Raw genomic sequence first — 14,842 nt, forward strand, 5'->3', positions numbered from 1 at the left:
CTGTGACAACCCTATTAGTGTAGCAGCGAGGGTAGACCAACGCAGTGATTGTTAGAATAGCTGCAATGGAAGTATTGGAAACACTTCTTTCGAGATCCATAAGTGAGGCTGAGGTGTTGATTAGTGTGTGTGTGTATTACGGAAGGTTCTATCTGACTGCCTGGCTGCGGCCCATTTTTGTGTCTGTCAGCATAAAATAGAACATTTTGGCTGATTTCACAATTTTTCTTTCTGCTCCCCAATGTCTTTTAAACCAATAAAGTGACATTACCGGATATTTATTCCAGTTGCTATTGTTCCTATGGGAGCTGTACAATTGTCTGCAACTGACCAGCAGACTGAGTTACTGTAAGCTATGACCAGTAGGATGCTGTTTAGAGGCAATTATTTTACATGGGAATATTCTATGCAGAAAGTTACCGGGTTCATTACAGTCAGTGTTTTGTGGACAATGTCTTCTGATAGTATTCATATCTGCTGAATTATTAACTATTTTCCCATTTTGTGAAGTTACAATCAGCAATATAATTAGAGCAATATAACTGATGCAAATTTGTGCAAGTAAAAACAGGCATCAGCATGAGTTCAAGGTTTGAGGAGAGAACCTACGTCTGCATGAGAAAAACATGCAAACTTGGTGCAGAATGAACCCAGAACTACCAACTGCCTCTGTGGATCTACAGACTCTTCCATTTATGCGAGAAAATGTTAAGTTTGGTCTTATCTGACCACAGCACCTTTTAGATTGTTGTGTGTCTGGCTTATTCAAACCAGGGGTCCCTGAGGCTTTCTTCTTCTTTTAATGACGGCCAGATTTGTGAAGTTCACAGTTACTAGATTCCTGTTGAGTACCCCTGTGCATCCCCTTCAGAGTGACAATGGAACGTTTGGCTGCTTCTCTGGTTGATTTTCTCCTTTACCTGTTGTGAGATAAGGAGCTCTGCTATGCTATTATCTTGTAGTTGTGCCATTTTCTTCCCATTTTGAACATCTCTCTGTGAGATGTTTAAAGTCTTTGGTGTTGTTTTATTTAGTTTAAATGGGGATTGAGCTCCTCTATAACTATATCTCTGACAAATTTCCTGTGTCCTTTGGTCTTCATAATGCTGGTTGTTAACTAATGTTTTCTAACAAACCTCAACGGCCTTCACAAATATCTTTATTTACAGTATGTTGTGGTTAAGATAGATACAGATGGACTTTTTCACCATTTAAGTGATTTAAGACAGTGATAAGATATTTAAAGATATCACAGTTTGTGTGTGAACGTATGACTGGTAGAGACAAATGCTTTTCACAACTTTCCCGTTTTTAATTGTAACAAATGTTGAAAATGGTATATTTTTCCTTACACTTTTACATTTTGTGCTGTTTTGTGTCAGTTCATCACATGAAATTCTAATTAAATGTAAAATGTGTAAAACTTTAAGGGTTCCAATACTTCAGAGACACTGGTACTCTTCTACTGATTCTTTACCAACAGAACATCATAGTCCTTTCAACAAGAGTTTGCAATTTACCCATAATCCCTTTTCCACTTATAGTGATTCAAATTCTTTCATCATTTATTCACTTGAATCATTCTTTTACACGTCTGAAAATGTGACAAACAAGATATGTAGATTTGAAGGCAAGTGACCGTCTGGAGCTTGAATCCCAATAGCTATATCCAGACTGTATGGGGATGAAAGACTGCTTGTTGTGTAGACAGATCCTGATAAAAGGAGATGAGTGTTATGGGATCTGCTGTTACAATGGGAGGAGGAGAGATAAGCATCTTCATTTGGGACCTCGTTGTATAGCAGCTGTATAGATGTGGAGATAGCGTAAGTCCGGCCAAAGAGCTACGCTACAAAACCCAGAACTCACGAAACTGGAGAGAGGAGAGTGAAGCAGAGCAGCTGATTATCTGGGAGTGGAGGCATTTAGAGAAGTAACCATTAAAAACAAAAGGGAGAAACTACTGTTAAAAATAGCAATGGCCACTAGCGCAAACATGCCGTCCGACTGTCTAAGGAGCTCAAACTTGTTCCTTATCGGTCTGGCCATCAGTTCATTGATCCTTATGACAGATGGACTCATTAGTGCTATGCAAAGTATGCATCATGTTCCTCTTCTTAAGCAAAATTGAAAACTAAAGGGCTGAAAGGTGTTCCAGGAAGGAGCATAAATGCACTCTTTTGCAGGAAAGCAGAAATACTTTTAAAAAGGAAATGCCTTAACAGTAAAACCAGAGACAAACAAGTAAACAAAATTGCTGTAAACACAGCAGAAAGGGAATTAAACAGAAGAATGCAGCTACAATGTATTCTGAGAAGACAGTTACGGTAAATAAGGGAGATTACAAACAATTGCTGGCGAATTTGGCCATGTTCTGGCATTAGTTCATGAATCTAATCCAGCTCTACTCCTGTAATGGTTGCCAGACTTTAAAAGACAGCATTGTGTGAAGACTGTTAAGAGGCTAGGTGGAAGCTGAGGACACTCCGACCTGAATATTGGTGTTATTTATCAATACTCCGCTTCAGAGTATTAACATCTCATCTGCAATGTTTATATCAAATACAGGCTTCCCGATAACCAAATCAGAGATGCACCAATCCGAATTTAGTGTCTGATTGGTTCGTCAGACACTAAATTCCGATCTCCAGTTTTTATGAACTTTCATGTGCCGATGCTAATTACCCTTTAAGAGTTATCTTTCTAGAAGATACAAGATGGTATTCAGCTAATTTTGTCCACCTTTCCTGCCTTGATAAATCAATTATTTATATTTAGAGACCTTTCAAGTTGACTTTAGAATCAATATCAAGAACAAAACAACTTCTTTTATTCTCAAAGGGCAAATTACCAAAGTTACTCATCCTTATCTTAAATCTAAGATATCCAAAATGCCACCAATGTTTCCTATAGCATATGCTCTATAGTAGAAGCTAAAACCCGATAGAACAACTTTGTTATCTCAAGAGACTTTCTGGTAGCTGGGTAAAGTCTTACTGTCTCTCACACTCTAACTACTTCCTCTAAATGTCTCAGCATGTGAAACAAAATAGTTTCCTTCTAGAGAGCATCATAAATATATTTGCTTAAGCTCAGTAAATATCCGACTGACAATAGTCAATCATTTTACTTTCTCAGTAGCATCCATGCTCAGTAGCATTCATAAATGGTGCATCTATAAATTAGAAAAAAATTGAACTTCCAACTGACTCCTCTGAACCAATCCAGGTGAAAATCAGATCAATTCCAATCTCAAGCTTTGCATAAAACACATCAACAACTGAAGGAGTATGGAGGTCTCACAAATCACATTTTACATACACAAAATGAGAAACAGAGGGAAAAAAACACACAAAGGATCCTAAGGAACTTTAATGTAAAACTATAACTAAAATCCCATGTTTTTTTTAAATTTATTTTATTTAAGTAGATATGTGTTGCAGAAGATACTTTAGTTTCCTTCCCTAAAATATCTCCTTTAGAAACCCAGCAAAATCCAGCAACCACTTTCTAAATCACTCACAGCGCAGCTCCACCTGTGAGTGAACCCCCCGCTGTTCAGAGTGGCATTCAGGCACACGGCCATCCCCCAGCAGCGTCCGCGGGAAGGAAGGAGGAGTTTAACCCCACATTGTCTGGGAGGAGTCCGCAGTCTCTCAGCGCTCCGTCCCGGGATCGTTTGCTCGGATAATGTCGTGGAATCAGAATTCTTGAACGCAAGTAAAATCCCGCCTTACGGTTGCAGCCGTTTTGTCTGTTTTAATGCGAAATGCTCTGAGGACGAGGAGCACGTGAACGCAGCGACAGGTAGAGGAGACGTTACACGGTGAGTTGGAGGCGAACTTATTTCTCAGTCATGCTGCTTGTAAAGGACTCTGCTGGTCTGAAAGCGCATCATCCGCCTCTTAAGTGCTGCCTGCAGTTGTTTTGTTGTTTGAACAAAAAGTTTGCACGTCTCGCTTGAACGTGCGCCGAATTGATTTCTCCTCTGACTTTTCATTGGCTGCAGTGAACATTTAATCCCACCGTGGCAGAAGAAATCCCGTGGAAACACGCGATTGTTTAGTGACTTCAATTGTGTTTCGTGGAAATGTTTTTGTCAGAATAATGGCTCCGTGTTTCATTTAACCAGATCACATGTAGGCTACTTTTCCCATTCAGACATGTATTAATGCACATTATAAATATTTGAAAGTAAAATTAAATGTTTGAGAAATAACTTTTTATATTTATAGTTTCTTTTCATAATAAAATAATCCAAAGTGGAATCAAGGTTGGGCCATTTTTTTTTGTGTCTTCCTCCACATCCCATCATATGCTACCAAGGTATTTGCTTCATCCCGTGATGTCACAGTTGGGGTTGGGGGGGAGATTGCTTTGGGCTCACAGAATAAAATATGTTTTGATTGAAAATGGACACAACCTTCTCAAAGCTTATCAAAAATAAATATTTGATTTTTCTACTCTTTAAAGCTTGAGTTTCTTGGGCATTTTATAAATTTGCAGATTTGGTTAATTTGACTTAATTTGTTGTCTGCTTTGGGGTTTGCTTCTCACCACAACAGTGGACAATTTAAAGTAATGTCGTAAATGCTTTTTACAGTCTACTGCATAGTAATGTGGTTATGTGACTTATATGTCATATGGGAGCCACTTAGATCTGTTTTTGTTTGATAAGGGTTTTTATGACAGTAATGGAAATACTTAATATCATAATACCAACTTAAATTGTATATTGCGATTTGAACATTTTTATAATCATAAGAAAATACCTAACTACAGGGAAAGTTAACTCATACAGCATGGTTCAAGTACACAATGGTCTGTTTTCGGGCAAATGAAATGGAAGTAGGAAGTGATTAAATTATAATTGTAGGTATGAAATGGTGGAATGAATTCTCAGAAAGGTCCTCTAGAGTCTTTTCTTTGCATAATTTTCTTGTATGGTGAAAGAATGTACTGAAGAAACAGAGCCTCTTACATTCATGGGAACTGATGAAAAAAAAATCAGCCAACATTGGTTTGTTTCTCATGGCGTGCCACTTGTATTTAAACAACCACTTATTATGATCGTTTGTTATTTATTATTATTCTTTTTTTTTAAGTCATTTTGTTTTTTATCACTTGTTGAGAACATTCAATTACCAAAACATGTACAGACCATCACTGGGGATTTGTGATTTATGCATTGGGAGCAAAGCTCATTCCACTAAATTCTTGCTGTTTCGGGTTTCAATGTAATCTATTATCTATTTGTATTGTCGCTTTGCTCTGTGCTGGGGTGGAAGTGCTCTTCAGCCACATACAGAGGCAACAAAAGGGGCCGTGGGACCCCTGGAGTGGAGGGCCAGCCCAGAGCAAACAGATCTATGAATCAGTGAGGGGGTGTCCAGCATGCCTTTTGGCTTATTAGGCCCTCAGTCATGAAGATGGTACACGGGAAAGTGTCAGACCATCCAGCTCCCTTTTTAAAAGGGTTTTACTAATTAAAACACAAGTTAATGATTAAATTAAAGATGCTGGTTGTGTTACTCACCTATATGTGTTGTGACCTGTCTTATAAATCACTTAAAAAAGTGCTGATTAACTTTATTGATGATGATTTAGTTCCAGCAATGTCTTCCATTAATTATGACAATGGGAGAAAATAGGCTAAAATGCCTTCTATTTTTTCTTCAGGGAGGAAACATGCTGTGTGTTTGGTTTAATGTTTCATCTCTCTTCAATGGAAAGAAATCATTACTTACCCACATAATTGCTGTTGTTCTTTTGTCTAAATGTGAGTGTGTGTGTGTGTGTGTGTGTGTGTGTGTGTGTGTGTGTGTGTGTGTGTGTGTGTGTGTGTGTGTGTGTGTGTGTGTGTGTGAGTCTTTCACTTTTTTTGTGTTTTACTTGGAGATCAGTAATTGAGCTTCGGGTCACAACCACCAAGCACATATTTTGGGCTTTGTGTTCTGCATTTTCCTGTAGTAACCACAGGGAACATCAGTTTCCTTGCTGGAACCAAACAGATACTGATATAAGTATGAGTAGTAATTTCCTCTTCATGAAAAAAAAAAACTAGCTTGTTTTGGTGTTTGGTTTTCAACTTGTGAGTTGTGTTTTGTAGTTGGCAGGTCTGTCAGTTGTTATAATTGTTTGGTAGTGAGGGAAGCGTAAACCCAAGTGTTGCTTTCTCTCTTTTTAGAGAAAGGAGCTGTTTGTAGAGACACAAACAGCTCATTGCTTGGGAAGCTGACATATTTATCACTAAAGCTTCCCGAATCAGAAGATCTGTTTTTTTTTGTTGTTGTTTTTTTATTAAGTCAGTTGATACTGTGTGGGGGTCTGCAGCTAAATAAAGTGCAGCAGTCTGAAAGTGTTCCCTGCTCTTGTCTGTGGAGCTTTGATGCTTCATGAGAGCAGCAATGTTCTGACAGCCGGCTGTTTGTAGGTGCTTGTTAATTCTAAAGCTGCTGAGCAACACCAATGTTTCATGTCTTTCCTCAGCATATCGTGTCCATATAAGGGTCTGTGCATGTGACCTGTAAGGCATGGACAACATCTGTGCTTCTTGTCACGGGAAGATGGAAGTTCTCTCACTGCCTCTTGGTGGGAAAAACCCTGCAGGACAGTCAGGATAGTACAAACAGAGGATCAAAACAAAAACTTGTTTCTGTTTCTCAGATTCTTTGCCTCTGTGAATTCAAAGCTGAAGCCAAAGTTGTGATACCACGACAGTGACCTATGTGTTTCTATTTTATGAAGCAGTATTTTAATCTTGTTTGACTTTCAAAGCGTGTAGTTTGTGTAAGGCCTGCAGGGTCCTGAGTGTCTTCTATAAAAAGCTGTTGAAGTAAAATACGGTGTTGAATGTCTCAGGAAAAACCTGTGATTTGGTGGTAAACAGAGAAGACAAGCGAAGCCAGGATTGTCCCTGTTGATTCTTACTGCCACATTTTACTTTCAAGGGTACTTTCAACAAAAACTCTAGATCTCACAAATTAATAAAACTCAAAACACTTGAATAAATCATGCTTTAGTCAGGATTTAAACATGTTTGCTAATGGGTTGTTTTTTGCTTTGTGCTCGTTGCATCTCTTAATCTAAACCTTGTCCAAATGGAAGATGCGTTTCCCAAAACAATTTAGTAATAGTTTTTAGTAATGATTTCATTGACCTTAAATGTTATAGAAACTGTACCAGGCCTGTCTATGGCACTGACACACATGGAAGACCAAGAGAATCACAGATTGTCACAGAGCTTTTGCATAAAACACACTCTGAAAAAGCTCTAAATGGAATATCTGCTTGAGGTTCATGACATAGAGTTCAGCCTTTTGGGGATATTCCACAAGCTTTACACGTTCTTCCTGTGAATGCCATAAGTCGCAACAGCAAAATGTGGAAACATACAGATCCATCTTCAAAGAGCAGAAAGGCAGCAAAGCTCATAGTCTGTACAGTAAGGTTTACTTTTGAACTAATACTGACAAATGTTGGTCTAGTCCACATCAAAATAGCAGTACAGATAACATTATTACAGCTGCAGTGGTTTTCTGTTTTAAGTCAAAGCAACTAGATCATGTTATACATTTGTATTTACATTTCTGCTGTTATTACTTCAATATTCACCGGTAGCTCAACAGCAGGGTCCTAAAGTGGATGATATCTCAATGCTCTCTTGAACTACAGGAACCTTCTGTCAAGCTCAGCAGAACAGCATGAAGTTATCCAGCTTAACCCATTCATTCTCCTTTGCAGCCGCAACCTAAAGGCCTTTGAGGAGATTAATGTGTAGGTCTAAACTGAAGTGAACCATTCAGGTCACCAGCTAAACAATAGTCTAAAAGAGCACAGAAGAAAATAAAGATTAAATGGAGAGAGACTCTGTTTACCAAATGAGGTATCAGATTAAGAGTTACCAAACTGGTAAATTAGGGAGTGTATGTAATTTAAATGGCACCAGATGACTTCATTTGTGAGTCAGAATTTCATTAACGTCAAAGAAACAGCTGAAAGAGGAAACACACTTTTTACTGATGGCAATATAAATCATAAAGGGAATCTTTTTACGTAACATGACTGCAGCTGAGCAGGGGTTCATGTAATTCATGCAGGCAAACAATATTTCAGTCTCATAAAGTGGTTTGTTGAACCTGACAGAGTTACGTACATAGTGTGGATAAATCTTTCATAAAATGTTAGTCAGTGTTGGAGCAAAGAGAATATGACAAAGACAAGAGTACAGAAGCTGTTGGGGGGGCAGAGTCATACCTGTATGGAGGTTTAAGTGCTGTATGTACGAGAGGTTTTTGGCGATGTATAAATTACGCCAGAGGCTTTAAATATAAATTAAAAGATGGATGTAACTTAACGTAGATCACGTTTGCAGATCAGCTACTGCTTTGAAAGGCCATGTGTTGCAAATTTACTATCCTCGTTGGTATGGAAATGAGTGAATCTGTAACGCTTACTCATTAGCTCTAAGATGCCATATAGGTCAATACGACCAACAAAAGAAATTGTGATTGATCTGCCCTGCCGCTCTCCGGTAGCCATAAGGTCCACCTTGCTATATTTGTCCTATTGGAAAAGCAAACACAGCTGGTGCTATAGAGTAAAGTGCTCTACTTCTGGGATGTTCAGTTGGCGCCATGTGTCTTGTATTGTCACATATGATGGATGGGGGAAATTTTAGGTACACGTTCACTTAAACAAGTCCTCCTGCTCCTCGGTAGGTGGACAAAGACTTTCATTGAGATTGTAAGGAAGATAAAATGCCTACTTATTTTTATTTTTTTCAAATTGCATAGCTTGGTGTGTTTAATCACTGTACTGTTTTTTTCCAACTATGTGAGAGATTTATTGGCCATTTTACATAAAATAAGATATTTTTCTATCACCAAAGCATAATTGCCTTGCAAATGGAATGCAGCCAGCATGTCAGATGCATCTTACTCTTGCGTAATTACAAAAAGCAGCATGAAAAGATTCTGATGCACATGAATGGATCATCCGCCACTTTGTTTCATATATTTATTTGTCTCAGACTTGGCCTGTGCTGTTTTGTAACTTATTACTGTTTTCTCACTCAGAAGCTTGTGAGCTCTGTGGGGCTTTGCCAACCTTATTCTGCACTGTTTCTTTGGCGAGCATGACGTTTTGGAGGGTCTTTGGCTGATGCTGTATATTTGTGTTTTGTCGAGGAACATTTTCAGGCTCATTAGCACTGCCACCAACTTTGCTTTAAATGCTTGGTGGTTTGATCTCCGATCAAGATAAATTTATTTCTCCACTTCTCAGTCTTTTGTCATGTTGTTTCAGTCATTTGGAGTCCAGCCAGGGCAAACAAGAAGACGAGGGTCTTGATTATTTTAGGTCACTACAAAACCTTGCATCTGCACATTAAACGTGGTCAATTAAGGCTTCCTTGAAATTCCTTTTCTCCCAAAAGCTAAACAATTCTAGAAGACCTGTTTCCTCTGATGGTATCTAAAGCATGAGCTGTTTAAAGGAGCAAGTACAATACATGAGTGAAGGTTTTGATTGTAGCACTTGTTGAAATGAGGTTAAAGAAAATAAATTGTCTGAACATTTTATCAGTATTTGCAACTTGGCATTCTACAAATTTGTTGGTCGCAGTTCAAGGGAAATTTTAGTGCTTCAGCCTTAAAGAGGAACAGAATATTGATATTGCCTGAATATTATTTAGTGGAGCACATGCCAGGGGGGCATTTCTCCAACATAGAACTTAAATAACTTGTCTTTAGTGTTTTGGCAATAAATAAAAGTGATTTGAGGGCACAATTTGTATATTTCAGTTTTGGAAGTTGAAATATTAAACTTGAGTATTATTTTCTGACCAGTTCAAACAATGCACATAGCAAAAACACATTGTGTTTTTTTCTCAATATTCAGTAAGGGGTGAAAAATGTAGTATTTATTTATTTTTTACTCATTTTATGTTGGCTCAAAAACTCTTTCTAGCTCTCCTTTAAAATGTTACTATCTTCCTGTATGGGACAGATATTCTTGATCCATAAAGAGTCTACCCCTTCAACAACTGTTGTCTAAAAAAAACTGTGTAGTTTGCAAGATATTGTGATGAATCATTCACTAAGGAAATCATGAAATTATGGTTAGAGAAAAACATGTTTTAGATGAAAAGAAGTATGACTCACACTGGGCGAGGAAAATGTGTTTGTACATGAACATTTAAGCACAATAGCAAACACATTAAATCCTGCTTCCTCTCGTGTAGCTCTGGTCCGGGGGACATTGTGAACAGAGCTTTAACAAACTTCGGGGTCTGCTTAGGAAAAAATAAAAGTTGTTTGTTTTTAGCATATGTACGGTAAGAAATTTTGCAAAAATACATAAATGCTTGGAGGAGCATTTATGTATTGAAGAAAATGACCCTGAGATTAGAGCCATGGAAAACTCCACGTGTGATCGCTGTTCTAAGTTGTTAAATCTCTCATCAGGACCAGATAATCTCACCCCTTTCTTTAGTCTTTCAGTCGGCACATTATGATCAACTTTATCATTGATTTCACAAATTCATCCTGTAGCTCTTCAGTTCTAATTGTCCATTTAGCATTTTCTTGCTGACTGTGTAGAGCTCTAGCTTTGTGTCGCTTCCACAAGGTCCATTTATCTTCACATTCACTTCCGGTGTGGTTAAAAAGTTGATGAAAGTCTCTGTTGAGAAATGTGTCATCGTAAAGTAATAAGTGTATCCATAGGTAAAGCTGAAGTAAAGCTAATTACTGAGTGCATGTCAAAGCCCGCTGGGTTGTTGTTTGGGACTGTTGTCGATATTAATACCTCTATCTCCTCAGACAGTGACGCAGCTTATGATACCAGGCTCGCTCATAAGTGTTGCCTCTCAGCAGTCTAGCCTGTGGGGTCACTGTCATGTCAGTGGATTATTAAATCTATCCATGTGCAGAAACTCAAAACATAACCCTGTGTCCCTTAGCCTGATGGTAGGTGTAGGGCAACCTGCTCACCAGGCCACTGTAAACACATGGAAGATGGGGGAAGGCTATTTATGGCATCACATATTCCATTATCATTGAAAAAGGTGTTACCTGTTTGCAAGCTAAAATGTGATGTTTAGAAAATTTCTATGTGACTCTTAGCGAAAAATCTGATCTTAGCCTTATGTTGACCTTATTTTCTTAATGCTTACACAGTAACACTCTTTTCTTACTGTGACCCATAAGACATGACAGCTGTGGCAGTACCTTGTATAATGCATCTCATATGATTCACTTCAACCTTTTGGTGCTTTGAAGCACTCAACTTGACAATTGCTGGCTTTCCTAAAGGGAGCTTCCTGAATATGTACAGTCTTTTTTTTAGGTTTTTATTCTTTCTAGTTGAATGAGAAGATATCTGCCTAATATTCATAATACATGCTGGTTTTGTTGGCCATCTCACCTGCTTTGAGAAATTGTTTGAGCATTTAATAGACAAAATAACAGCTCCTCATAAGCTGTATAGTCCTTGATATTCACCTTGGCTCTGACAGAATCTGATATACCGCAGTGATGTCATTCAGTCTAAATTATTTCCCCCTTGGAGGGTGAAATCATTTATTCCCGGTCTCTTAAGGTTGGTGAACCGGGGAGCGCGCCCTGACTGCTGACTAATAGCTGAGGGATGTTGTGTCAGTCAACCCACTGACTTGAAGCGGATACGCTTTGGCATCTGTGTTACAGCAATTAGTCTTCACTGTCAATACAAACTGGAACTAGAAAGCTTAATTTCACTTATCTGTCCTCGGGTGCTTTGCGTTTGCTTTTTGACATGTTGGTTTTTATTGGCGATTGCCTGTTTCCTGAGTCCAAGTGGATATAATTTGTCATTTTTCTCTTGTGTTTACAAATGAACTATCTTTTTTCTTTGTCAATGGAAACATGTGATTGCTTATTTTAAAGAAGTATTTTACTGTGTATACATGGGTTCAAACTAGCTTAAAAGTCCTTAAGCTAGTAACAAGAGTTGTGAACCACCGGGATCTGGGTTTTCCCTGATTCGTGCAATGATTATTTGGAGGAGGAAGCCTAACTTATTCGGTCATGTTGTATTATTGGGCTCGTATATCATTTTCTTTTCTCCATTTGATTAATATGTTCAGAATTTACAACTTGAACGCAATCCAGTCTTGCCTTACACACTGAGCTGAGCTGGCTTTTAAATGTACCCCAACACACAATAGGCTATTATCTTGTGGGAAGCTTCCCTAAAACGATGTGTTTAATGCACTGAATTCTCTACATGTTCATGTTTGGTCCCAGACTTGCCTGCTGCTTTTGCCAATTATGTTATCATAGTGTGCCAAAGGCAAGTATTTTAACAAGCTGGAAGACTGTACTCACTCTTTCCAAGCGCCATCCATATCATTCTGCTTAATGTCCTGGCCTCTTGACAAGCCTTGCAGTAAGCTGAGTTTAGCTGTGGGAGTTCTAGGCCAATTTATTTTTATTTCTAGGCATATATCACAGTTTGATACAGCTCTTCCCTTTAAATTGTATAGCTTGGATTGTAGGAAAGCCCATAAAACCAACAAAATGCAGCCAAGGAAGCAGCTGAAAGTTACAGAACACCAATGATGATTCACCTGGAATGAAAAAATTGGTTCATCACTGCATAATTTTCCACCCAAGACAAAATCGTCACCACAAAGTCTCAAGCTTCATCTTAAACTCAAAACTGAAATAGTTGTATGAAGATTTATCCATAAATTATTGGAAGACAGGACAAATGTTTTGAGAAACTCAAAGTTTTGCCTGTAATTTATTATAGCGGGTACTGACCACTTGTGACAAGAACGGTACTTCAGAACGCAAAAAATCTGGCAGCGTTTAGATGGACATATTTGTTCCTGTTCTGACCAGCAAAATTAATCTGATTCCCCCAAGTGTATACTCTCCAAGCAACCCTGTCACAGCGCTCTATTAGGAAGCCATGCAGTGATTGTACGAGTCTCACTTTCACCCAGTCTGCTTGCTTTTTCAAGCTAGTCATATCTGTTTAACTTTATGCTCATAAGCACCACTGATGGTTGGCCAGTAGGTCTGCTCGATCTAAAGATCTAAATGCTTCCTGTTGAAGGATATAGGTTTTTGTGGGTGAGGAGAAACTCATCCGCCCAACTTGTTTACTCCCACAAGCTAACCAACAGTTCTGTCAGTGATGATCTATGGAGTAAATATACTACCGACATCCTTTTTGTGTCGCCAATATGTGGGAACCCATTCAATCAACATATTTCCATTAAAAGCTAATTTTTGGAAGCAAAACAATCCACTTGGTGATAAGTTCTTTAAAATGCAATAAAAAGACTCAATAAAACAGCCTTTTTTGAGCATTTTTTTTTCAGGAATGCTCAAAAGGTGTGCTGCCTTTTTAATTTAATCTGACACACTCACACGCACACACACACCCACCCCCACACACACACACACACACCCACCCCTCACACACACACACACACACACACACACACCCCCACCACACACACACACACACACACACACACACACACACACACACACACACACACACCGAAAACTTTACAGGCTGACAAGTCAGATCAAATTGTGCGCCTTTGTGGACATTACTGTCTTTAAAATTGGGTTAGTCTTGTGAACGTAAATTCTCTTGATTACTTGGGATTTAAATTGTTTATGAATTTTCATCTACAGTTTACAGTAACAATAGCTATACTGTTACTGTAGTAGTTACTGCAGAGAGAGACAGTAAAGGGTTTGTGATTGGCTTTTACCTCAGGGGTTAAGTGTCCCCCTCCGTTCCCTCTAAGCCCATCCCTGCTCAGGGGGAGAGGCCTGTGAATAAATGCCACCCTTGTCCTCTCGTAATGGAACAGCTTGGCCCTATGAGACCTCTGCTGGTCCAAGCATCTGCCTGTCCCCTCTGCCCCCAAAGTTATCCTGTGGGACCCTGCCTTCCTGTCACATCTGCCTGTAAGCAGTAACTCAATTAGTTGAGGAATTTTTTTCTAATGAATAAAAATTCAAGACTGCCCTGTCATTTTTCAAAACCACAATAGAAAGCCTGTCAGCTCGAAGATGTTGCTGATTTATTCTGTAATTGTGTGAAAAGTTGTTTCCTACGCGCTGTGCGTGACAACTGCATTATGAGCATGATCCTCATTGACATTCTTGAGCCTCCCTGTGTGGATGGGATAATAATGAGTTTGGCAGAGGCCTTAATTTAATCATGCCGGTAAAAGAGGTACACATGTGGCACATCTGCTCGTGCTCTGCCATGTTTCACCGTGCCCTCAGATGAGATGGCATCTGGTGCCAGCAGTGGCTTGTTCCTGTTTTATCAGCCCTTTTATAAAAGCACATTCCTCAATCAAAAGGCTGTGTCGCGTCGCACAAAGGAGTTTGTTTTCCAGAGATTTGCCTGTGACTTCTCTGTGGCAATCAAATGCGCTCACGTGGGTCTTCATCCTCGTGAATGCGAAAACTGGTTGCACAGGTCAGTCTTTGTTTTGTGTTTGCGTGTGTTTAACTTTATCTGAGGAATACAAAGTGAAGGCTTGACTGCTTTGTTTAGCACCTGTGGAGGATTATAGGTCAGTAACGACTGCCAACTAATTTCTTGTGATAATTCAGATCTGGAGCAAACGGCCTCATTCAGCTTATTTGATTCTCTGAACTTAAGTGTGCCACTGTACTAAAGATGCAATATTTGTTTTTATTACATTATTATTATTTTTTTATTTCTCAGCAAACTGGAGTTTTTTTGTGCAGTCTCAACTTCTTGCGAGTAGACCTCTTGCCCAGTTTTGGTAACAGAAAGAAGGTTGTACAGAAACTTT

At 38.9% G+C, this 14,842-nt stretch overlaps 1 protein-coding gene across 1 annotated transcript in view; it reads left to right on the top strand.

The window, feature by feature from the left end:
- Positions 1-3,639: 3,639 nt before the first annotated feature.
- The window catches only part of tiam2a (TIAM Rac1 associated GEF 2a), a 73,527-nt gene continuing 62,324 nt past the window's right edge, over positions 3,640-14,842 (top strand). Inside the window, 1 exon segment of the mRNA XM_055038167.1 lies at positions 3,640-3,826. The gene's annotated coding sequence lies outside the window, so the exon portion shown is untranslated.

Source organism: Poeciliopsis prolifica, unplaced genomic scaffold (assembly GCF_027474105.1).
Source record: "Poeciliopsis prolifica strain line A6 unplaced genomic scaffold, Auburn_PproV2 SCAFFOLD013, whole genome shotgun sequence".
In the NCBI taxonomy this organism is placed as follows: Eukaryota; Metazoa; Chordata; class Actinopteri; order Cyprinodontiformes; family Poeciliidae; genus Poeciliopsis; species Poeciliopsis prolifica.